This window comes from Tupaia chinensis, unplaced genomic scaffold, assembly GCF_000334495.1.
Source record: "Tupaia chinensis unplaced genomic scaffold, TupChi_1.0 Scaffold144247_1, whole genome shotgun sequence".
Lineage (NCBI taxonomy): Eukaryota > Metazoa > Chordata > Mammalia > Scandentia > Tupaiidae > Tupaia > Tupaia belangeri.
Genome location: NW_006204105.1, coordinates 1,558,275 through 1,584,730, shown reverse-complemented (window position 1 = coordinate 1,584,730; position 26,456 = coordinate 1,558,275). Strand labels below are relative to the sequence as shown.

General features: G+C 40.6%; 1 long non-coding RNA gene across 3 annotated transcripts in view; it reads right to left on the bottom strand.

Annotated features, from left to right (window-relative positions):
* Positions 1-26,456, bottom strand: part of LOC102472982 (uncharacterized) — a 52,345-nt gene that overhangs the window by 21,738 nt on the left and 4,151 nt on the right. For 2 of the 3 annotated variants that reach the window (XR_001369594.2, XR_003547501.1), the window contains exons 3-4: positions 14,587-14,675; positions 2,017-2,177 (exon numbers count right to left, since the gene is read on the bottom strand). This is a non-coding gene — a long non-coding RNA (uncharacterized LOC102472982). The remainder of the gene's footprint in view (positions 1-2,016; positions 2,178-14,586; positions 14,676-26,456) is intronic. The other variant, XR_337088.3, reaches the window with a different exon arrangement.

The following is a 26,456-nucleotide window of genomic DNA, read 5'->3' as shown; positions in this document are numbered from 1 at the left end:
CCTGCATGGTGGGCAGGAGCAGGCTTGTGCATGGGTGAAAGACTTTTATAAGGCCTGCTGGACTGGAGGATAGTGCTGGTGCCAGGTGTAACACCAAACGCTTCCCATCAGATGTTAAGGCCCTAGTGTGGGGATGTGAGCCAAGACTAGGGCTTAGCGAACTATTTTATTGGGAGATTTACTACCTCCTTCTAAAGCAAATGGATTCCACTGGTATTTAACCTCTCTTTTTGTCAGTTGTGAATGGCTGACTTTTTAGATCGTTAGTCACATCCCTCAAGCATTAGAACATGATGTGTCTGGTTTCAGTTCTACGATTCTTTTCAATTCCAGAGAAAAGAAGATGGCTTTACATGAATATGATTTTGTCCCTGGGAGCATCTATAAAATAGGCAGCCTTCTCTTACCTAGCTGGGAAATCACTTTAAAATATCATCTCTAGTCTGTCTTCATGTTTTCGATGGGGAGTTTGTTATCCCCATTTCCCAGATGGAGTAACTGAGAATAGAGTCAGAAGACAGCTTGCTCAGAGACCAAGAATCACAGAATAATTTTGTGGAGAGGCCAAGAATAAGTTTTTACTTTCTGCCTCACAGTTCATTTCAACCCAAGAATGACCTGAGCAATGTTTGAAACATGAATTTATGAAATGGAGAATTGAGATTGCAACTCCTGGACCATGTCCAGGACATTCAAATGAATGTGCTGCTGTTGGGAAGCACGTTCTAAGAATTATTTACTGTTCCAAAAGTAATTTAAGGTAAAGCAGATTTTCCATGGATACTCCAGGCTAACCCCAGTCCCATGTTCAGTGACTTTCAATTTAATGTCAACAAAGATTTAATCCCTAAAATATATGGGATACTTCTCTACTGGATACTTTAAAAGAGAACCAAGATTAGAAGGCATTTCCCTTGGAAGAATAACATGAGGATGGATACAGACATGACAGCTCGACTCCTGGCCGAAATGGAGTAAGCCCCAGTCCCTTACTCCACACTCATGCTCTGGCTGGCCTATCAGGAAGTCTAGTACCACAGTGCCACTTCAGCAGCTGCCAGGCCTTCTCTCCTCATTCATCTCCTCCCCAGCTTCGAACTCCTAATTCAGCTCTGCTTCTCCTATCATAGGAATGGCCTTGGAGTCTGTGCTTTGATTTTCCTCCCTTCTTTTTATTTTTTGTAGAGAGAGATTTTTGTTATAGTGCACATACACTTGACGGAGAGAGAGACAGACAGACAGAAAGTAAGAAATCACCCCCACCCCCACAGGAGAGTGGCTATGCCGAAATCCCTTCTCCGTTCTCCTCTTGGGATTTTGAGCACGCACGCACATGTGCTCAGCGTGAGTTTTAAGCCACTGTGTCTGGAACTTGAGCAGTCGACTCCGTGGGAGTCAAGTGACGTAACCATTATGGTATCTGCTGGTCCTAGTTTCCCATTTTTTGTTCTCCAGACCTCAGGTTAGGACTCATCCCTCTAGTATATCTTCTCCTCCCCACTCCCATGAATATTTGCTTTAATTTCCTCCCTCACAATCCTAGATCCAGCACTGAGCTGCCTACCTAAGTCCCCAGAACTGGGGCATGGGACATGGGGTCATGGATGAGAGGAAAGAAACTTCCAGGCTCTGCACTGGGGTACAGAATCCTAATGTGTGGGCACCTCCTGCTTTGACTCAGAGAGCCTTATAGAAGAACTGACTGGAGGCCTCAAACTCCTCTCCTGTTTATCTCCTTGCCTCAAGATACTGCTAGTTCCTGAAGCACTCCTGAGCCTCTGATCTCCCCTGAGAGCAGCTCTACACCCAGCCCAAGTTGGTGTCTGCACAGGCTCTGAGCCTCCCCGATCTTGGGGGAGTCGCGCTCTCCCCCAACAACTGCATGCTCTGAGGTAGGATCTTAATGTCTCTTGGGCTCTGTTTTCCTTTGGGTAAGTTAAGGATATCTTGCTTACATGAGTGTGTGGGACTCAAGCAGTGTGCTAAGAATTTCCCCACGCTCCCTTGAATACTCACGGCAACCCTGTGTGGTGGGCAGATTTCCAGTCATATGGATGAAAAAGCAAGTGGCTCAGGGAGGTCATGCAGAAACCCAAGTCATGCAGCAATTAGTGACTAAGTGACAACAGAAAGCCTAGAGTGAAAATCCAGATTGGTTTGACTCCGGAGCCAAAATTCTGTGGACGAAGGTCAGAGAAAGAGAGCACTACTAGGGAAGTCTCCAGTCTTAAAGCAGAGTACAGCAAGCTTTTTCTGAAAAGGGCCTGTAACAAAGATATTTTAGTCTTTGCAAGCCATAAAAGGTCTTTGTCACATTTTCTATTTGTTATCATTGTGCTTCATTTTTGTTTTACCTACATTTTGAACTTGTAAAAGTGGGATGGATGGTAGCACTACCGTAAAACGTAATGTTCTTCAAGGTTGACCCACATAAGAAGTTTCCAGGTTCACATTCACAAGACCTACCTGAATACATAAGGCATACACATGCCCATGACCTGGGACTGGCTGAAGCTGGGAGCGGATGAAAGCCCTGTTGGGATCTCTCTCTCTCTCTCACAATAAATAAGTAAATTAACTAATTAATAATCTTTTAAAAATTCAATAATTTTTCTTAAGTGTAAAAACAGGTCCTAACCTGGTCATTTCTGGTATAGAGGAATGAACATATGATTTGAACTTAAAAATGAACTCACAATCAGGCTGAGATATTGGAATATTAATTACAAGTCTTAACAACACAGGCTATTTATCAATAGCTGACAGGTGTTGGCAACTAATATCCATTTCTGAAATATTGAGATTTTTTTTAAACCTTGCAATAAGAATACAATTGGCATACGTCCTTAACAAAAGTGTAGTTTTGTTCTTTTAAAAATTCATTTATGAAGACTTTCAAATATGCTGATGAATGTTATGAATAATAATGTAGAAAGTTGATCTATTTCAACTTTTAATAAATAATAGGTATAACTTCGTAAACTATATGTGTATGTATATATTACATGTTACCTAAATTCTTTTTATATTTAGGCTATATAGCATAATACAATTTTGTTTTTCTGTCAGAGGCATGTTGTGAGGGCATGTGGTACATGAACTTGAGGGAGAGAGGGAAGCACTCACCTCCAAACCCCAGTGGGGCTTGGTCACACTGCAATCCCTTTTCTTCTAATTCTCTATCCTTTCAGGATTCTGGGCATATGAATGCTTGGCATATTTTCCAAGCTAGTGGGGCTGGGACTTGAACACTGGTCAGTCCTGTGGGATCCAGCTTCTTCTGCACAGCGCTTGAATACTGTGCTATGGGTAAAGCCCATAATACATTTTCTAATTTTTTATTATTTACTATACATTTAATTGCTATACATCATTTAGATTGTAAAGGGACTTTACCCAGCATGATATACACCTCAGCCCAGTTGAGAACATTATATACATCATCATCAATAGGTCATAAACCATATCTGTGTCCCACAAATGTCTTACCTTTCTATTTTTTCCCCAAATTTCCTTTCCTACACTTTTCCCCTCTCCCACTCTCTGTCCACTTTGTCCCTACTGTCCATAACAATTTTCAGTGCTTTTATGTCTTCTAGTCTTTCAGTCTCTACCTTAGAGTGTGGACAGTTGGTATATGTTAAGTGAAGACACACAATATCTCTCTTTGATAGCCTGACATGCTTCACTCAGCAATAAATCTTCCATATTTGTCCACTTTCTATCAAATTCCAGGGCCTTGTTGTTTTTCTATGGCTGAATAGTATTCCGTGGAGTATATATGCTACACTTTCTCAATCCATATGTCTGTTTGTGAGCATTTGTGTTGGTCCCATGTCTTAGCAATCATGAATAATGCTGCAATAAATATCGATGTGCAAGCACTTTTTCCAACTGAGCATTCTCCTGTCCTTTGGGTAGATACCCAGGAGTGGAACTGCTGGATCACATTGTAGTTCTATTTGAAGCTCTTTGAGGAACCTCCTTATTGTTCTCCACAGTGGTTGGATCAATTTACATTCCCACCAGCAGTGTAGGAGAGTTCCCCTTTCACTACATCCCCGCCAGCACTTACCATTTTGTTTTGTTTTGTTTTGTTTTGTTTTTGATCCTTACCATTCTGACTAGAGTTAGGCGGTATCTCATTGTAGTTTTGGTCTGTATCTCCCTTATGATGAGGGATGTTGAGCATTTTTTTCATATGATTTTTGGCTGTCCATATGTCTTCCTTAGAGAGTTGTTTATTCAGCTAATTTTCCCATCTTTTAATTGGGTTAATCATTTTCTTCCAGGTAAGCTGCTTGAGTTCCCTGTGTATTCTGGTTATCAGTCCCTTGTTGATCCATAATACATTTTTTAGAGGTAAACATTAAAAGTGGTCTTCTTAGGGACCAGCAGATGGCATAATGGTTCCACCCCTGGACTCCCAAGTAATCAGTCATAGTTTGAGTCCCAGACCCAGTAGTCTAAAACTCACACTGGGCACATATGTATGCATGCCCAAAATCCCAAGAGGAGAATGGAGAAGAAGGGATTGTGGTGTGGCCACAATCCCTTCTTCTTGCTTTCTGTCTGTCTTTCTCTAGAGAATGCATGTGCCCAATAGCAAAATCTCTCTCCACCCCCCCAAAAAAAAAAAAAAAAAAAGTCTTCATAGACCCAACATCCTCAGAACCAGGGTTAACAATCTATATTATTGTGCAGGTTCCTCAGCAAAAATAGGAAACCATCGTTGTTATGCCTCCTAAGTAAGGATTCCTCAGTCACCTGGGAAGATGGCATCTTAGAAAATCGGGGAAAGAGAGATGACAAATTCCTCCTTCTTTTTAAATCTAAAATTGATCTTGGGTCCCTATCCAACCTTCCTTAAAATTAAGGTTCCTCAGCAAAATTAGGAAGCCATTGTTGTTATGCCTCCTAAGTAAGGATTCCTTAGTCACCTGGGAAGATGGATTCTTAGAAAATCGGGGAAAGGTAGAGATAACAAATTCTTTTTTAAAAAATCTAAAATTGATCTTTGGTCCCTATACCACCTTTCTTAAAATTAAGAACAACTTAACAAATGCATACTAATTTGATTATCAAATAGGTACAAGGCAGCTACACTCATTATTTGTATATCACTCAAGAACAAAAATGATACTGTTTTCATTTTCAAGGAATTTATAATATAATAAAGTGACTGAGATGACTTAGTTGAGTTTCTCTTTTTAAAATGGAGGTAAAAGGGGACCAGCCAGTGGAGCAGTGGTTAAGGCAGCTGGACCCCACCCACATGGCCCACTGTGTGGTTTGAGTCCTGGCCCCAGCAGCTTGAAAAACACACCAATATGTGTGCATGTGCGCCCAAAATACTAAAAGGAGGGAGCGCTGGAGTGAAGGTATGACCATTCCCCATGGGGAGTGGGGATGGATTCTCACTTTATCTCTCTTTCTATCTCTTTCTCTGTCTCTCTCTGGCAATCACACACACCCTACAGCAAAATAAAAATGTTTCAAGTGGAGGGACCAGCGGGTGCGTGGTTAAGGTGCGGGACACTCCCACATGGCCAACCGCGATTCAAGTCCTGGACCTGGTGGCTTGCTTTCTCACTTCCCATCTCTCTCTCTCTGAATCTCTCTGGTCAAATTAAAATAAATGGATGAAGAAATAAAACTAAATAAATAATTATTTTAAAAAAAGTTTTAAGTGGAGAAAAAAATACCTGTTTACCACATGTATATTTGAAAACTGGCAGACGCTTGCTTAGATTCTTTTTTAAATTGTTTTTATTTAACTTTATTTGTTCATTTGTTTGTTTGTTTATATTTGACCAGAGAGGGACAGAGTGAGAGAGAAAGAGAGAAAGCAAACCACCAGGTACAGAATTCGAACCACAGTTGGCCATGTGGGAGTTCAGCAGCCTTAACCACCATGCCGTCTGCCAGCTCCACTCAAATTCTTTTTTAGAAATAACTGTATTGACTGAAAGTGGATTTCGAAAAGGATAAAGGTGTGCTAAGCAGGTGATAGGTTTTAGTTCCATGGTGGACAGAATGAAAAAGTTTACAGATGTTGATAGGTGTTTGCTTGCCTTTTTAATGTAAGAGACAAAAAGCTCTATAAACAGATTTTTCCCAGGGCAAAGGGAGACAGACAACTATAGGGAAATAGAGAATTTATAAGGACATTTCATTAGTCACCTGGGGCTGCCATAATCTCAAACTAGATGGCTTAAACAACGCAAATTTATTTTCTCACAGTCTGGAGGCTGGTAGTCTAAGATCAAAGTGCCAGCATGGTTGGTTCCCAGTGTGGGCTCTCTTCCTGTCTTATAGCTGACCACCTTCTTGCTGCGTTCTCACATGGCAAGGAGAGAAGGCACACACTCTCTGGTGTCTCTTCTTGTAAGGGCACTAATCAGCATGAGGGCCCTACCCTCATGACCTCATCTAAATCTAATTATATCCCAAAGACTCATCTCTAAATACCATCACACTGGGGGTTAGACTCAACATATGAGTCTGGGGGGACATAGTCCAGTTCACAGCAGGTGTAAAAAATTGTTTTGCCAAATATAAGATGAAAGATACATTTATTTAGGGTTGTATTGCTTAGCCAGGAGTTGAATGATTTATACTTATCAAGTGTTCAGAACAGTACCAGGTCCCTAAAATGGACTACCTCAAGGTTTGATATTATTATTAGAATCCAGATCAGTATAGCTTTAAATACCAGAAATTCATAGGATTTTTCTCCTATAAATTGCCTATTTATATTGGTATCACTGTGAGCATTTATTTTAGTAACTATCATCATCTGAGTAATCACTGGAATGTCTGGGGAGGTGGCTAACTTTTCTCTTCCCACTCTATTTTCATTATCTTCAACAATATGATCATTTAATTCTATGAGAGATTTGGAAAAACTGTACTTAAGTAATGGCCTTTACAAGGTTTTAATACTTAACCGCTTTCACAAACACTACTTGACTCAATTTTGTAACAGCCTTGAGATAAAGGTTGGGTCTTATCTCTAATTTGAAATAACAAAACTTTGACTTAGGGATTAGGTATTCCAGTGCACTTTGCAATGAAAAGGTTTTCAGACTCCACTAGGTGATCTCACATCAAAGCCAATGTTCTTCTCCTTAATCCACAGGTGCTTAGCTAGTTAGTTCCTTCCTGAGTTGTCAGAAAAGTCATAATGCATTTTTGCATAGAAAAATACATCATGGCTTTTCTGACAACCCAATAATTGCCAGGGGGTGCACGTACTTGTGAGAGGCAGAAGGCACCCCATCGCCATGGGCATGGTTGTGCCACAAATCCTTTTTTTTTTTTTTTCCATCTCTCTTTCCTGACAGGATTTTGGGCACATGCATGCATGTACTCAGTGCGTTTTTCAAGCTGCAAGGGCTGGGATTTGAGTCATGTGGGATCTGCTTTCTAATGCACAGAACTTAATCACTATACTGCAAGGCTGGCCACACACGTACTTTTTTAGAACAAAGTTTCTCCTCTTGAGGACTACTAGACAGCAATCCAGCTCCAACTCCTTTCTGAAACAAAGACCAACCAGACACATGGGGCTGCGATAGCAAACTGAGGATGGAATGACATTTAGCGTTCAGAGAGACATGTTCCCCACTCATGTCCTTGCACACATCATTCATGTGTGCCCTGAATAGTTGCCCATAATCCAAATACTGAAGAAACAGGGAGTAGGGATACCAAACTCCTTGCATTCAGAAAGCAGTCTCAGGAAATAAGACAAAAACATATAAATGAAGCTGTGAGCAGGCAACACCCATTTGTCCTGCCTTTACCCCACCTGTGTCCTTCCCCAGTTCAAAGCCCACTGATGAAGTCCTCTAAGCAGTGTACAAAGAAGGGAATTGAAGAAGAAATAAGAAAGTCAAATCCAATGTAGAAGTTGTGCATCCTTCCAGTTTCCACCCAACTCCCATGGTCAAGTCACAGATGTGGGCATGTCTGGCAAAAGTATACAAAGAAGCTCCTTAAATAGGAGGATCTGAGAATGCAGAGGATTGGTATATTTCTTCCTGCATAAATCCTGAAAGATGCAAACCTGACTCCTTGTTATATATCAACTGTGGGGCAGAAATTGTGACATGACATAAGGGAGCCAAAAGCTACCCTGAGTTTTCTATATCCCTGATGAAGTAGAAATGGCCACCTGAAAATACCCAAGTTTTCTGAAGAGATGTAAAAGTTATCTAAGAGAGTATGAGCCCATGGGACCTTAGGACCAGCACAAGGGAATACCATGTCAGAAGGATAAAGCAAAGGAATGCAACTGTAGAAGTTCTGGGAGGACACAGCTCTGTCTCAGAGGACTGCTAGTGTATTGAATGGATACCAGGTGACAGATCTCTGAAACAGAAGATCATCAGGGCACCAAAGCAAAGAGGCTGAGAAGGAGGTGTCCAGTCCACCTCTTCTCTCACCAATCAACACAATACTACTGAGCATGAGAGCAGCTGGACATGAACAGTGCTCTCCCAATGGGAACAAAGACCAATGGAGGACAAAGAGAAAAGTGAGATTTGGTTATAATGATGGTTCTAATAGTTTCCCATAATGGCTGGCTTATACAAAAGCAATTTCATTAATTTTTATGTATCAATTCAAATGAGAAGCCAAGATGGAAAGTAAGGCCAGACCTAGGAAAAATAAATTTTTCTGTCCCCCTGTATCTGTGTTTTCTGGTATGAATAGTTGTTATATTAGCTATTGTTTTTCAAGTGCCAGCTTTATACTGAGTACTTTGTACATATTATCTAACTTAATCATACTAACTTTAAGATACATATATATTACTGGGGCTAGCAGGTGGTGTATTGGTTAAAAGCGCTGGACTCCCACATGGCCAACCACGGTTCGAGTCCCGGACCTAGCAGCTTGCTTTCTCACTTTCCCTCTCTCTCTCTCACTCTGTTCCTCTCTAGTCAAATTAAAAAGAAATAAATTAATAAAGTTAAATAAAATAATTACATATATGTATATATGTGTGTGTGTGTATTACTATCCACACTATACAAGACCAGAGAGATTACATTACCCACCCAGTGTCATCTTGCTAATTATTAGAAAACCTTGGGTTTGTATTTGTATCTATATGACTTTAATACATACCTTATTGGGATTGGACAGAAGAATTCATTCCATATACCATTTGTATCTTTGACTTTTAAACCATGTGACTATTTGTTATCTATGTAACAATAAATATAATTGAAGTAATAAAATTAGTGTTCATGTTTTCTTTTCTTTTTCAATTGCTAAAAAACAGAGAGGCAAAGAAAGAACCCCATAATGGAGCCAGAAAAAAACAGAGAGTCAGAAAGAATGCACTCCACAATGGAACATGTTAACACCATGATCCCTTCTCCTCCATTTCTCCACTCTGTTGGGATTTGAAAAATATATGTGTCTGATGTGTTTTTTCAGGCCTCCTAGGCTGGAATTTGAACAACAGTTAGTCATGTGGGATCTGGCTTTTTTAACCAATAGGCTACCAGTCTAGCCCTAACACTCATGGCCTTTACAACATGTTTTCTATCCCTATATCCTCCCTACCAAAAAAGCACACTAATATTCAAAAACCACTGAATTCCTTTTCCATCTCCTCTTTTCAGGTGTCCATAAAACTCTGACCCTTGAGAACTAGATTTCAACTGGGTAACAAAACTGTGGTTTATTTTAATAGGAATGAGCAGGCAGTGTAGGCTGGGAGATGGTGAGCAAATTTTATTAAACTTGTTCTGAAAGATATAGAATTATTTCTTTGCTCATTAAAAATGTTTACTCATTATCCATGTGATTTTAGACTTTGGACAGGATAGGGACATAGAACAGGTTTGCTGGCAGACCCCTCATACTGAGGGGAAGGAGGGCAGTATTGGTAAAAGAATATGCTCTTCAAATCTCCTGTCCTCCAGCCACTTAAACACACAGCCACCCAGAATCACTGGTTTCCTATCAGATGCTCCATGGCCTTATAGGAAAAAGAGATTCCCCATCTGAACAAGGGGCAGGAAATAGAAAAACATTCCTTGATTTAATAAAGCCTTGGAGTTTAGATTTTCACCTCATGCCTAATCTTTGGATGTGGAGAAGACTGGATTATTCTAAATGGATTTTTTTTTTTTTTTTGGAGAGATTTTTGCTATAGGGCGCATGCACTCGCCAGACAGACAGCGAGAGACATAGAGACAGAAAGCGAGAAATCATCCCCCAGGGGGGATGGTCACGCCGCAATCCCTTCTCCTCCATTCTCCTCTCGGGATCCTGGGCACGCATGCACACGCGCCTGGTGTGAGTTTTAAGCCACCGGGTCCAGGATGCGAACCGTGGTCGACTACGTGGGAGTCCAGCAACATAGCCATTACGCTAACTGCTGGTTCCCGATTTTTTTTTTAATGAGGAAGAAGAAACAGAATGGTGGTACTTTTAATCCCTCTCATTCAAAATATTGGCCATTTTTCAAACAAGACCCATAACCTTTTCCACAATAGCTACGAATTTTGTAAAATTAGAGAAATACAGAAGAGAGTGAAGAGGAGAGTAGCAAAAATAGATAAAGTGCCCTTTTTTGTGAGTGGCTTTCATGTACTGAAATTACCTGAGTCACCAACTCAGAGTTCAGATATAACTATTAATTTTCCAATTAACCCCTAGCTCATGCACATTATATTATTAGGGATTCTAGAATCTCTTTTTTTTTTATCTTTATCCCCCAGATCTCAACAATATCCTTGAATTGTGCAAGAATTCCAGGAGCTTGGGACCAGCAGTTAGCGTAATGGCTATGTCGCTGAACTCCCGTGTAGCTGACTGCGGTTCAAGTCCCGGACCCAGTGGCTTAAACTCACGCTGGGCACGTGTGCATGTGTGCCCAAGATCCTGAGAGGAAATTGGAGAAGGGATCGCCGTGTGGTCATCCCACCAGGGGGTGATTTCTCGCTTTCTGTCTCTCTGTCTCTGTCTGTCTGGCGAGCACACATGCCCTATAGTAAAAACCTCTCACAAAAAAAAAAAAAAAAAAGAATTTCAGGAGCTTACACAGTTGCAAGGAGGTTTATAATTATCTTCCAAGAGATAAATGAGTATCCACTACAATTTCTATGGACCCTGCCATGAGTTGATAACTATTCTTGACTTCTGATATTAAGATGGCCTTGCCTAGGTCTATAGTCCTCCATGCGAAGATTACAACTCTTCTGGATTCACATTTCCTTGCTTAGTCATTATTCTCTAGAGCACAAACATTGGTATTTAGGTGCTTATGTGTGGAGGAGCACCCACCATGACCTAAAGATGTGTGCCCAAGCCTAGCCTCCCTCACTCTGGCAAATTGCATCATTTGTCCCAGTTTTCTACCCCTCCTTATATCCTGCTTTTTGCCACATGACTTTAGAATGTCCTCACTGAAGGGGCAGAGTATATCTTCCAGTCATCTACCTGTGGATTTGGTCATGTGACTTGCCTTAGCTAATAGAAAAAAGAGGAAGTAACAGTGTGTCAGTTCTGCAACTGGGCCTGAAGAAGCCTCTTTCCTCTTAACTTATTGAACAGAGTTGATTGAGCATCCCAACCAACGCCAGCCTGGATAGCTGAGTGCCAGCAGACCCACACACGCTGGAATGAGCTATACAGCTGAGCACAGCACAGATCAGCCAACCCTGAATCAGTTTAATCAATATAAAGACTCCAAGGCTAAGTAGTGCTTATGAGTTTTGTCACTGACATTTTATGGTTGTTTGCTCTACAGTATTATTGTGGTCATTGTTCACTGGCCCAGGAACTATCAGCTCTGCACTGAGCTCGGGCCATCAACTTAGATTCTCCTTTTTCTCAAGATCATTTCACTTTAAGAAACTTTGAAGATCTTCTCTATCCCTGGCCTTGGTTACGGGCTAACCAGGTCTACTTAGAGAGGATCACTAAAATTTTGATCCTTTAGATACAGGGTTGAGATCTCAGCTCCTGTTTTTCCCAGAAGGCCCCTGAGATCCTTTTGCAAAAGTTTCATATCCCCTTGCTAAAGCTTCCCTTCCTGCGGATATAGGTAAGGATCAGATATCTGAAAGTTCATTTATATCTTTCTCCCAGAAGATGATAATCTGATCAAATAACACTTATGTAACTAACAGGTATTCCTTAAGATGTGCCTTTGCTGGATCTTGAAAGCTTCTCTGGCTAGAAGAAAGTCTCTGACAATACACTGTATTGTGTAAGTATATGCCTTGGCATGGCATGCTATTACACATGTACTCATAGAGCAATGATTTTATTAACTAATTTCACATGGAAGAAAACCAAAGCATAGAGAGTGTATAAACCTTCTCTAAGTTCAAACACCTAAGGAAAGATAGAGTCAGGATCAGAATTAAGGTTTTCAAGATATCCATTCAGTTTTCTTGACACTTAAAGCATGTAGGGTTTCTAATTGAAGCCCAATAAATAGCTCCTATCTTTACCTATGTTCTGCACATACTGACAAATAAAGCAAAGAACTGGCAAATGCAGAACAAAAGCATCCTTTGTTTTTGATAGAAGTCAGGTTGGAAAATCTCCCTTGAAAGTATTAAAAGCAGACTAGATCATACAGAAAATAGAATCTCTAATGTAGAAGAGAAAATGGTTGGCCTAGAAAAATCCACCGCGAAGACTGAGAAAATGGCCCAAAAATTTGAGAATAATATGCGAGAAGTACTAGATACAATTAAACGTCCAAACATCCGGATAATAGGCATCCCAGAAGGTGAAGAGACTCATAAGGGCATTGATAATCTATTCCATGAAATCCTACAAGAAAATTTTCCAAACCTGGAGAGGCACTCGAAGATTCAGTCCCAAGAAATACAGAGGACCCCAAATAGAATCAACACAAGAAGATCTTCTCCAAGACACATTATAGCCAGATTGACCAAAACCACAGACAAAGACAAGATACTAAGATTGGCAAGAGAAAAAAGGCAAGTTACCTACAAAGGGTATCCCATCAGACTAACGGCAGACCTCTCATCGGAAACAATGAGAGCGAGGAGAGAATGGGAAAATGTATTCAAAGTATTAAGGGAAAAGCAATTTCAACCGAGAATTCTGTACCCAGCAAGGTTATCGTTCATTTGGGAAGAAAAGACACGAACTTTCCCAGATAAACAAAACCTGAAAGAATTTACCAGCACCAGACCGGATCTCCAAGAAGTTCTTAAGGGAGTGCTATGTCAGTAAAATTAAATGCAGACACACAGAAATAAGAGTTCAGAAACTAAGAAAATGGGCAACTTAATTGTAGGGCCAAAAGCTGGAGTTGAGTATTACATCCCAGATTTCAATCTGGAACATCGAACCTCAACAGATACAGAAGAAAGATTAAGTACATGAGACTGAACTGATGAAACAGTATTCTACGACTTGACTAAAATATTGCTGCTTTTCTTCTAAGCTTTGTTGTCTGGTTTTAAGGACTTTTGTCCTGTCTTCAGCTATCAATAGATTCATGTTCCGACTATTTGAACAGAATACTAACCTGTTTCTAGGCTTTAAGTTTCAAAGAAATATCCTTACCAGTTCAAAACTGCTTTTCTTGAAACCATCGGCTGATCTTGCTATTGAAAGTAGTTAGATTACTTATGATATTGTGTGATCAACGAAATGTTGGGGGAAAAGGAATTGAAGACAACTGTAGACAGCAGAGATAGTGTAATAAGAGAGTGGAATAGGGCAGAGGGCTAGACATGGGGTAAAAAACATATATATGAAAGTAGAAATGGAATATTATGGATGATAACATGCATTATTAAGCCACTATATAGTATATTCTAGATGGGAAACCACATTTAGAATGTTGTGATGATGCTCAGGGAATGAATGTAAATTAATAAAAAAAAATTTCAGAAGAAAAAAAAAGGCATTAGAAATACCTATTTGATGACTGCAGTTAAGCTATATAGCCCTAGTTAGGTGCTACTTTACAGTATGTTCATTCTATTCACTGAGGTTTATGCCTAAAGTCAGTCTTGTGTTCATGGATATGTACATATCAGCTGTGCTTGCTATTGAAAATATTTAGATTTATTAAGATATTTAGTGAAACAATAAAATGGGGGAGGCATAGAAAGCAACAATAGATACCAGACACAGTGTGGGAGGAGGGTGGGAGATGGCAGAGGGTGAGATAGGGAATCAAGGATGGGAAAAAAGGCAAAATATACAGAAAACAAGAAATGGAAAATGATTTGTTGACAGTAACACATATGTTGATGTGCTTGATTGAGCCAAAATACAGTGTATTCTCAATGGAAAAATCTCATTTTGTATGCTATAATGATGTACAGTGAATGATGTAAATAAAGAAAAAAATGTAAAAAAATAAAATAAAATAAAATAAATTTAAAAAAAAAAAAGATAGAAGTCAGGTTGGAAGATGTGGTCATTGATTAGCCAAGTGGCCCTTGTAACACTGGACCCCAGTGGGGAAAAAGAACCCTTGCCTAGCAGAGCAAAATGAAATACTTTCTCTGTGTGAGAAACTCATTCTCAAGAGGAGGAAGGATGAAGATAAGTTGAACCTACCTAGACTATTAGTCAAGATGCTCCATCATCCCTGAGGGAAGGTTGAGTAATGGAGAGCAAGAGTCCCAGAGTTACCCTAAATGAGCTCCCTATAATAAGAGGAAAAATCATGAGTAAGGTAAAAATATTCCTACAACATACCATATTTATTTAATATCAATTTCACTTAGGTTTCATTAGAAAAGTCCACATCTTATCCATCTCATTTCTATAAAGCCAGATAGTATCTTCTAAATCTCTGTTAACAAGGACAATAGAAATTTTTTAGCCTTTAACCTCTGAAGCACTGTGAAGTAGTATACCCCGACCTATCCTGAAATCACACCACTACATTCAACCATCAGTTCTGTCTCTGCAAAGTTGTTCTGACTGTCCTTGACACAAGAAAAGCCTCTCTGTGAGTCACTGATTTGTTAACTAGTGAAAACTTATCTTAATTCAAATAAAGTTGTCATTTTCTGTCCCACCCCCATCTTCAGATGTATTGGGTCATCGGAAAAGTCATGATGTATTCTTCTGTTTTTCTATGCAAAAATGCATCATGACTTTTCTGACAACCCAATAGTAGGCCCAGATCCATTCATCTGTTAGAAGAATCTGCATCTTAAGTAGGTAGCCATCTTAGTACACTTCCAATCCATCACCAACTCCAGCACTTATCAGCTTCTTGAAGCCAATGCACAATGCACATTAAAAGGATAAGACTTGATAGATGAATTTTGCAAACCAAGGCGGCGAATATGACCAATTGCCAAAGCCTTTTTATAAAGTAGGTGGAGAGCAGGACTGGTTCTCATCATATCCTGTCTCCACCATCTTGATTCATCAACACTGAAAAGGGGGAGGCTGTGGAGGGGGAAGTGTGTGTGTGTGTGTGTGTGTGTGTGTGTGTTTCAAATTGCATTTTTTTGGCTACATCTCCAGTGAGATGATTAAAGAACTTTAGCTCTTTGCAACCAACTCAGCCAAAAGTTTAACTATGCTTCGCTTTCCCAATATGGTTCTCATTTGCTTTCAACCTCATTCATTTCTTATTATTTGTCTTTCAGAGAAAAAGGCAGCAAGAAAAATCAACATTGGGCTTTTTAATTAGGGCCTGAATTCTTGCTGGTATATTTCAGGAAGGCAATTGGTACTTTTTGCCCCACTCTCTGGAGAACCTTATAATGTGGTTCTATTCATTCATCAAGGCTCTCTGCACAGCTCTGGGGCCTGTCTCAGTTTGGCAGTCCTTAAATTTGTTTTCATGTGGAATTGTGGAATTGTGGATATTGCCTAAGCTTGTTAAACTAGTGTTTCTCTCTGCAGAACACCAGCAAGCAACTACTGAGATAATCTCATTGCTCTTCACTGGAAAGACAAGAAGCAAGGATTTTAATCTGACTTTGTGGTTTTCATAATTTAAAAAAGGTAAACACTGAAACTTTCACTCCCTCCACTTCCAGATTCCCCAGATTCTAATCATCCACCTCCTTTTTTTTTTTTTTAATTGCTTAGAGTGCGTGCAAGCTCCAGGGAGACAGAAAGATGAAGAAATGAGGTATGATCATGCTACAGTCCCTTCTCCTCCATTTCTATATCCCATCAGGACTTGGGACACTCACACACATGTGCCCAGTATATTTTTAAGCCACCGGAGTCAGATTTGAACCATAGTCATGTGGGATCTGACTCCCTTAACCACTAGGCAACTGGGCCACCCTACACAACATTCTAATTCTGATTCCCTGTTTACTTAATATGTAAAGTACTGACACCTTAATCTCAATCTCATTTTTCATGATAAATAAAATAAAAATAACTCTGAGGTTATGTTTCCAACTATGAAACCAAATAGAGTCAGGAAGAGAAGTCATGTGTCTCTTTTCTGTTCACTTTTATGTCTCTAGAAAAAAGGCCGATGTGGTTCAGTCCCTATTCAAGTAAGGGATTGAAATCTCAGAAGAACTGGGAAATTAACTGATCTTTACCAATAGAGAGCATTCTTCAACAAATCAGCTAGGCTGGCAATGGGCCCACAAAGCTCCCTCAGCCTCAGCACTAACTGGGACTATTACTTTGTAGAGTAAAAGGCAAGAGAAGGCTCAGCAAAATATCCAGACTTAGCAGAGGAGGAAACAGACTAGAAGCAATATTAAGAATTGGAAAAAGGGAGTCAAATGGGGGTGGTATAGCAATAAAATGCAACGTTCTCTGAGGCAGATCCATATTGGAAAATTCTGAGTTCACATCTATAGACCTTCCTGAGTATATGGGCACATATGCCCATGGTCCAGGGCTGGCTGAGGCTAGGGGTAGATCACAGCATCATACTGACTCTCTGTCTCCCTTTTTTCTTTCTCACTCATGGAAAAAAAAAAAAAAAAGACTAAAAATTCTATTAAAGGGACCAGCTGGTAGCATAATGGTTACATCACTGGACTCCCACATAGTCGACCGCAGTCGTTTTTTGTTTTTTGTTTGTTTGTTTTTTGGAGAGGTTTTTGCTATAGGATGCGTGCGCTCACCAGACAGACAGAGAGAGAGACATAGAGACAGAAAGCGAGAAATCACCTCCCAGGGGGGATAGGCACGCTGCAATTCCTTCTCCTCCATTCTCCTCTTGGGATCCTGGGCACGCACGCACACACGCCCGGCGTAAGTTTCAAGCCACCGGGTCCGGGACGCGAACTCTGGTCGACTACGTGGGAGTCCAGCGACATAGCCATTATGCTAACTGCTGGTTCCCGAGTCAACCAGTTTGAGTTCCAGATCTGGTGGCTTATACTCATGCCAGGCATGTGTGTGCATGCCCAAAATCCCAAGAGGAGGGTATCCCCCCCCCCGGGGGGGGGGGGGTGATTTCTCACTTTCTATTTCTTTGTCTCTGTCTCTCCAGTGAGCACACATGCCCTCTAGCAAAAATCTCTCTCAAAACAAAACTTCTATTAAAAAGAATTTAACATTTTTTTTCTGAACAAATTAAGAAAACAAGTACATGATTTAGTGCAAATAGTCATCTTGGAAAATCGAGCTTACTTGAGCAAGACATAGCAAGACATGAGCTTCTTGAAGTGGTTTAATCTTCACTAAAGACAGGGAGAAAGGAGCAAGAATAGGTTATGAGAACAAAGTCGATCAGCCAACAGGGAACTGGAGGTGCCAACTTAGACATTGAGGCCAGGTGCAGGTATGACTGCTTCCTGGAGACCAAGCAGGCACCCAGGTCGAGGACTCCTCCAGTGTTATATATCTAGTCAATTTTTAATCCGGGCCAATCCTACCTCAGTTTTTTTTCATTTTTATTTTTATTTTATTTTATTTTATTTTAGAGAGAGGGTTTTGTTTTTTGTTTGTTTTTGTTTTTCTATAATGCGCATGTGCTTGCTGGAGAGACAGAGAGACAGAAAAACAGAAAGCAAAAAATCACCCCCTCAGCGGGTATAGCCATGCCACAATCCCTTCTCCTCCATTCACCCCTTGAGATTTTGGATATACATGCGTGAGTTTTAAGCCACTCAGTCCAGGACTTGAACCACAGTCAACCTCACGGGAGTCTAGTGATGTAACCATTACACCACCAGCTGGTCCCTCCTCCTTCTGTTTTAACCTCTATATGCCCGACACTGGGTGAATAACTAGAAATGTAACGATGAAAAACATAAGATTTCTTATAGAAATAATAGATCTGATAGGAGGTTCTTATTGGGGAGGGGGACTAATAGGACCAAGAAAAGAAACAACTGCTCAGAATTCTGACATGCAGATATCTACCCAATAATTTTATTGTAGTAATAGAGGACTTTTGGTAACACGGGTATCTATGAGCCCTGCAGAAATTAGAGTTGGAAGTAAGAGAGAAAATAAGGTACTCATAGCCACGTGGGATAAGAATGTAGAATGTTTCTGCAAGCCGTATCCCTTTGCCAACATTAGGAATGTCTGTATGAACAGGATATGCTGTCAATAGAGTGACTGCCAAGTGAGACCATTCATTTTCTCCTCTCCAAGGCAGGGTCTCACCATGTTGCTCTCCTCCTTCCTCAGTTTCCTAAGTAGCCTCCACAGGTGCATATCGCAGTGTCCAGCTTTAGGGGTGGGCAGGAATCTAACCTGGATCTCCCACATGGACTGAGCCTGCGACATAGTTGTGCCACCAATGCACTACAAGTGTTGGGCCAGGATGGTTCATTTTATGTATCAACTTGAGTGGGAACTGTGTGCCTAAATTAAACATTATTTCCCAGTGTGTCTGTTAAGGTATTTTTGGATAAGATTATCATTTGAATGAATGGACTCGGTAACATAGAATGTCCTCTCAGTGTGAAAGGATATCATGCAATCAATTGAGGGCCTTAATCCACTCCTGCTGCTGTAACAAAATTAATTTAGGAAAAGCATAAATATATTGCTCATGTTATGGAGGCTGGAAAGTTCACAATCAAGGTCTGCTTCTTGGTGAAGGCCCAGTCTCTGATTCCAAGATGAAACCTTGCTACTGCATTCTCTGGAGGGGACCAGCATTGTGTCCATGTGGTAAAAGGGACAGAAAAATAAATGCTACCCCTCAAGACTTTCCTTCCTTTCTTCCTTCCTTCCTTCCTTCCTTCCTTCCTTCCTTCCTTCCTTCCTTCCTTCCTTCCTTCCTCCCTCCCTCCCTCCCTCTCTCTTTCTTTCTTTCTTTCTTTCTTGAGAGCTTTTTTGTTATAGGGCGCATGCACTCGCCAGAAAGACAGAGAGAGACAGAGAGACAAAAAGCGAGAAATCACCCCCAGGGAGGATGGCCACACCGCAATCCCTTCTCCTCCATTTTCTTCTCAGGATCTTGGGCATGCAGGCACACACCCGGCATGAGTTTAAGCCACTGGGTCTGGGACTTGAACCGCAGTTGACTACATGGGAGTCCAGTGACAAAGTCATTACACCAACTGCTGGTCCCCTCTCAAGGCTTTTGATAAGAGCAAAAATCCCACCCATGAGGTTGGAACCCTCATGACCTAATCACATCCCAAAGACTCTACCTCTTAATACCATCACCTTTAAGTTCCAAAATATGAATTTTGCTTTTTTTAAAGAATTATTTTATTATTATTATTTTTAAAATTTGACCAGAGAGAAAGGGAAAGTCAGAAAGAAAGCCACCAGCTCTGGCACTCAAACAGTAGTTGGTCACGTGGGAGTCCAGTGCCTTACCACCATGCCATCTGCTGGCCCCCCAAAATATGAATTTGGGAGGGGAGCATATATTTAAACCATAGCTGGGCTTGAATAAAACAAAACATGGAGGAAGGAGAGATTTCTTTTCTTTCTACTTCACTGTTTGAGCAGGAATACCTCATCTCATCTTTTCTTCTTCTCTGGCTCTGATTACATCATCGGCTCTGCTGGTTCCCAGTCCTTGGGACTCCGACTGAATTACACCATCAGCTTTCCTGAATCTTCATCTTGCAAACAGCAAGTCATGGGACTTCTTAGCCTCCATACTCGAATAAGCCAATTTCTCATTTTATGTGTGTATGCATGTATGTATGTATGAAGAGAGAGGGGGAGAGAGAGAGAGAAATGTTCATGAGAATTTATTACGAGGAATTGCCTCATGTGGTTAGGGTCTGAGAATACTGTATCTATTCATCCTATTGGTTCTGTTTCTCTGGAGAACCTGACTAATACAGCAGGGATATTCAAAATGTATTTGAAAACCAGTATGGTAGAAGCTCCTACCAGTCAGAATGAGCCCATAATTTCAGGTGTGTCTAGTTCAACATCAGGCTGCAATGTCACTATCTTAAGTAGCCAGCTCAGCAAATGAAATGCTTCCTCCTTGGACCTGGAAGGGCTTCCCTAGTATGGAATAGTCTTTCCTAGATACAGTCCATGAATGGTGATGACACTGAAGACGTGAGATCAGTGATTAAATTAAGGAGGAACGGAGAGATTTTTAAAGGGATAGCAGGATTCAGAAGTGAAGCCATTGGGACCTAGGCTTTTCTTTTTTGAGAGGTTATTTATTATTGATTCAGTCTCATTGCTTGTTATCAGTCTATTCAGGCTTTCTATATCTTACTGATTCAATTTTGATAGATTATATGTGCTCGGGAGTTTGTCCATCTCATGCAGGTGTTCTTGTTTGTTGGCGAATAGTCACTCGTAGTATTCTCGAATGATCTTTTGTATTTCTGTTATGTCTGTTATAATATTGCCTGTTTCATTGCTGATTTGATTTATCTGGTTCCTTTCATTCTTTTTAATTAGTCTAGCTAATGGTGTCAGTTTTGTTTATCTTCACAAAGAACCAGCTTTTAGTTTCAGTTATTTTATGTATCGTTCTTTTATCCTCTATTTAATTGATTTCTGTTCAAATCTTTATTATTTCTTTTCTCTTTGCATTTTTTTGTTTATCCAAAACATGTGTTGTTAGGATGTCTATTTGCCACCTTTCCTTCTTTTTCTTATGTGCATTAATTGTTATGAACTTCCCTCTAATGACTGCTTTTGCTGTGTCCCATAGGTTATGGAAATTCTTGTACTTGTTATCATTGGTCTCAATGAATCTATTGACTTAAGTCTTAATTTCTTCAGTGGTTGTGAAGTCATTCAGGAGTAGGTTGTTTAGTTTCCATGTATCTGTATTTTTGAGGGTTTTTTGTGAAGTTAATTTCAAGTTTGATTCCATCATGGTTGGAGAAGATCCGGATATAGTTTCTACACTTTTGAATTTGTAAAGGCTTATTTCGTGTCCTATAATGTGATCAGTCTCTGAAAAGGTTCCATGTGAGGGTGAAAAAAATGTATATTTTGTATTCGTTGGGCGGAAAGTTCTATAGATGTCCGTCAAGTCCATTTGATTTATGGTATCATTTAGGTCCTGTATCTCTTTGCTTATTTTTTGTCTAGATGATCTGTCCAAAGGAGATAGTGGGGCGCTGAGGTTCCCAATGATTAGCATATTGTCATCTATCTCTCCCTTTAGGTATAGCAGTCTCTCTTTCACTTATTTGGGTGCTCCTGAGTTGGGTACATAGATATTTATAAGTGTTTTATCTTCTTGGTGGATCAGATCTTTTAGTACTATATAATGTCCTTCTTTGTTTCTTCTTACAGTTTTGGTCTTAAAGCCTATTTTGTCTGATATTAGTACTGTGACTCCAGCCTCTTTTAAAATTCCATTTGAATGGACTATCTTTTTCCAGAGAGGCATTGTATGTCCCCAGTTAATATATACTCAATGTCTACACTCTGGCAGAAACTGAAAGATAGGAGAGACTTGTGGATACTAGAGGCAGTGTGAGAGGAAGGTGGGAAATGGAGGAGGGCGAGGGAAAAAAATCAAGGGGGAAAAGAAAGAAGCAAATATTTAAGGGACACAAAAATGGAAAGTTATCTGCTGATGATAATATGTATGGTAAGAACTTTGACTGGACGAGTATACATTGTATTCATGCTGGGAAAATGCAAGAAACTAAAAATAAAGGGGTAGGAAGATTGGAGAGTGTTAGAAACAGGGAAGAAAAAAAGAAATTCACAAAAACCAATGGGCCAAAAACAAATTAACCAAAAATCAGTGTTGTAAAATTAATTCATTAAATGATCAATTTGCCAAACTAGCAATTTCTAAATTATTATTTCCATTAGCTATTTAAAGAGTTTGTAGTTATTGATGTTGCTTACAATGGTTTCAAGAGACTTTGCAGAATTTTCCTAGATGATTTCCCCAGAGGCTTTGCCACAGCTGGAGCCAGCAGGTATCACAGAAGAATTCTGTGCATGAGGGAGCTTTGTACACATACATCCTTGATGGAGAAGTGCTCCCTGCATGCCTTGGAAAGGGATGCCTATGAAGCAATGAGGGACACTCATCCAGTCAGCCACAATGTAAAATCAGCCAGGACTGTGCATGCAGGAACCTACGTGGAAGCCCTTAATTGCAAGTCAGGACTACATACCGAAGAATCCTAAATACCAACTTTGAAGTTCCCAGAAGGTACTGAGGAGCCACTGAGCACTGGGGTGTCAAGTGTGTAGATGGTACCTGACACAAGGCCTGGCACACAATACATGCCCGTTGAACAAATAGCTCACCAGAAGACACTCCATATTTCTTTGATTCAGTGTGAATAAGGCTATAAACACCGTCTTTTTTAAAAAATAAACACCAACTAAACTGATAGCAGTTCTGCTCTTGTTAGGTAGAGGCTATAGCAGAATCTTTTTAGGATTAGGATCTATGGTGCATGGAAGTGGTTGAGCCAGGAACTAGAGACTGATGACTCAAACTATACTCTGCTACTAACATGTAGAACCTAAGGTCCAGACAGTGGCACGGCAGTGAAACATGGCATTCTACATGACTGACCCGCATGGGAAAGTTCTGGGTCCACATCTAGAGACCTCTGAGTACTCCAGGCATAAACATGCATGCCTGTGATTTGGAGCTGACCAGGCCTGGTGATGGACCGTGGTATTTAGACTCTGTTGGAGGTGCTGTCTCTCTCCCTTTCTCTGTCTCACTGTCTATCATGGAAGAAACAAAACTTAAGTAAGCGAAATCTTGTGGTGAAGTGCTATTTAGTATATAAAAATTAAGATATTCAAAGCGTTATTAACAACAATGTATATAAAAATCTCAATTTTATTTTCTTTTTTTTCCCAGTTATTTGCCTATTGAGTTACTATAAACAAGAGTATGAAAATATTTTTAATTCTACTGAATTAGGACACTATAGACAAAGTACTAAGATCTCAGTTTAAAACTTAAGTCTGCCCATCCCAGTTATGTGACCTTGATCAAATTTCTTATCCTTTCTCAGCCTCAGTTTCCTCATCTGCAAAGCTTGTAGCACCTACCACAAAATGTGGTAGGTACTGGAGATCAAGTGACAGAATGCATGCGACACTTACATGAGACAGAAAGTAAGAACTCACCCCCCAGGGGGGATGGCCACCAGGTCTGGGACTGGAACCACAGTCGGCCTTGTGGGAGTCTAGTGATATAACCCTTATGCCATCTGCTGGTCCCCCACATACTTTTTGAAATCCCCTCACATATACATCCAGCACAAGGTGATATTTTACAGGCCCTCAATTAATGCTTTGATCTCATACTCTATATCTGCTTGTTCAATACAGTGGCCATTAGCCATACATTGCTACTTAAATTTAAACTATTCAATAATTAATATTAAATATCATTTAAAGTTTGGCTCCTCAGTCCCACTAGGCACTTTTCAAGCCTCAGCAGCCACACACAGCTCACGGGTACTACGTTCTATATGAACATCACTGAAGTCTTACTGGGCAGTACTCTTCTGTATCATTGTCATGTCTTTCTGCATCTGCCTATTTTACTATCAGATCCTTGGAAACTCAGAGGAGAAAATTTTTACTTCAGAAAAGTGCTCATGGGAACCAGCAGTTAGCGTAATGGTTATGTTGCTGGACTCCCACGTAGTCGACTGAGGTTTGAGTCCCAGACCCGGTGACTTAAACTCACACTGGGTGCATGTGCGTGCATGGCCAAGATCCCGAGAGGAGACTGGGGGAGAAGGGATTGCGGCTTTGCCATCCCCCCTGGGGGGGGATTTCTTGCTTTCTATCTCTCTGTCTCTCTCTGTCTGTCTGGCGAGCACACGTGCCCTATAGCAAAAAGAAAAAAAAAAAACCTCTCCAAAAAAAAAGTGCTTAGTAGGACCTGCAGATGGTATAATGGTTACATCACTGGACTCCCACATGGCCAACCACGGTTTGAGTCCCGGACTCAGTGGCTTGAAACTCACACCAGGCACATGTGCATGCATGCCTAAAATCTTGAGAGGAGAATGGGGGAGGAGGGATTGTGATGTGACCAACCCCTTGGGAGGGGGGTGATTTCTCACTTTCTGTCTCTCTGTCTCTCTGTCTCTCCAGCAAGTGTGTATGCCCTATAGTGAAAACCTCTCAAGGAAAAAAAAAAAGAAGAAAGAAAAGAAAAGGAAAAGAAAAAAAAGAAAGAAAATGCTCATTTTTTTTTCCATTCTATTCAGCAAAACCCAGACCAAGATGGGTCTCAGCATAGACAGAGTTGTATCCTGGGTTCTGTACAGGGCACACTGAATAGCACTGTTTTCCAGAAGTTAGAAGGAATCACAGGTCCACTGTTTCGGTGTCACCCAACTCCAGGCCCTGGTTTCTGTGCGGGCGCTGTGAGACTCTGGGTGAATGGCAGTGATGACATATTTAATGAAAGGTAAATATTTATGGTCAGTCTCCAGCAGATGTACTCTGTGGGTGGGTGGCAGTGAGGCCCTCAGTCCAGGAGTTGGGATCTCATGGCTAGGCTCTCACCAGATAGGTTGCTATGAGCCTAAACTTAGCCCTGTTGTTCTGGAACTAAAACAGGCCAGGATTGGGGGATCGAGATGCTATTAGCAATAGAACAGATGAGAACAGATGGTGAACGGGGGGCAATAACTGAGTATAGATTATAAAAGGAGGGTACTGGGTCCACCAGTTTGACAGCCAGTGTTTTGGGTATTGTATGAGTAAAATGCAAGATCAAACATAGGTTTTCTGAGAATCCATGAAAATATGTAGAGGGAGGGATGGGGATTCCTCACCCTGTGTGAGATGAGAGCTAGAGTCAGTTGTTTGCTATTTAATATTAAAGGCAGGTGGTCTCACGTGACTAGAGGACCAGACTCACTTGGGAGGCTGATAAACAACTTCCAAGTACAGAAAGGCTGCAGTGTGCTTAGAGTGGAGCGGCTTTCCTTCCGCCATCTTTGAGGACTAGAGAGGCACTGAATGGTCATCTGGACAGTGTCTGGGGCACTGCTGGCATCTAGCATAGAGAAAGAGATGCAGCTGGCATGCAGGTAAATGTTCAGCACTCACAAAGGGAGGGCCCTAATTCTCACAAGGTGGGGTTAACATTCGACCCCTCCTGCCCTAACAAGGGCAGTTGAGCCAGCAGAAATAGAACCGTAGGAATGGAAAGCTGTTTCTGCAATTCAGCCATACGATGCCCAGAACACTGGTTCTGAACACTACCAGACACAAAGCCCTCTTTTTAGATCATATATTTAGCTATTGCCCTTTACCATCTCCAAATTAAATTCATATATAGTTAATCCACCTATGTACATTATTATAAATATTAATATAATACCTTAATTGTGATATAAAGGTAAAAACATGATATTACATGATTAAAAACATGGATTTCAATGTTCATATTCACAGAAGGGCAGACTAGAGCACATAATTGAGTCACATGCTTGCAACAATATTCAATGATTAAATTTAAATTGGAGAAGACTATGAGAAGCCACTTTACAAAAAAAGCATGGGAAAATAAAATAGCAAAAGTATAGGTGGCCACTAGAATAAAATCTTGCATTCAGATTAATAATATACCAGCCCAGTTATTTGTATGTGAGATAAAAGGAAATAATGTCAATTAAATTAAATTAATTATAATAGAGAAAAGGAGATGTGTTTTATATTTGGGTCAATGAAGACTGGAAAAAGAAAACAGCTACAGGAGGCAAGATGCAAATAGAGATTAAGAATTTAACACAAGCGGAGACTTAAGTATAAAGGGACATCAGAAAGCCTATGGAAAATGGAGTTCAAGTATGGCTTTAGTTTGGTGCAAAAGATTTTTGAAATTCCTGCACAGTGTTTTCATAATACACATTTTCCATTTGAAGAACACCCTCTCTCCCATATCTAAATGAAATGCAGGTCTTTTGAGAACCTATGGCTATAATAGGGAGGGTGGGAGGAGGCAGAGCCTTGTTGACAAGAAGAGTGCCCCCAGATGGCTAGAGGGCCAGGGACACCTGGGAGGCTGCAAGTCAGGTTAACACCACGGCCCAGGTTAGTGTTGTCACTGTGTGAGCTTTATCAGCAGG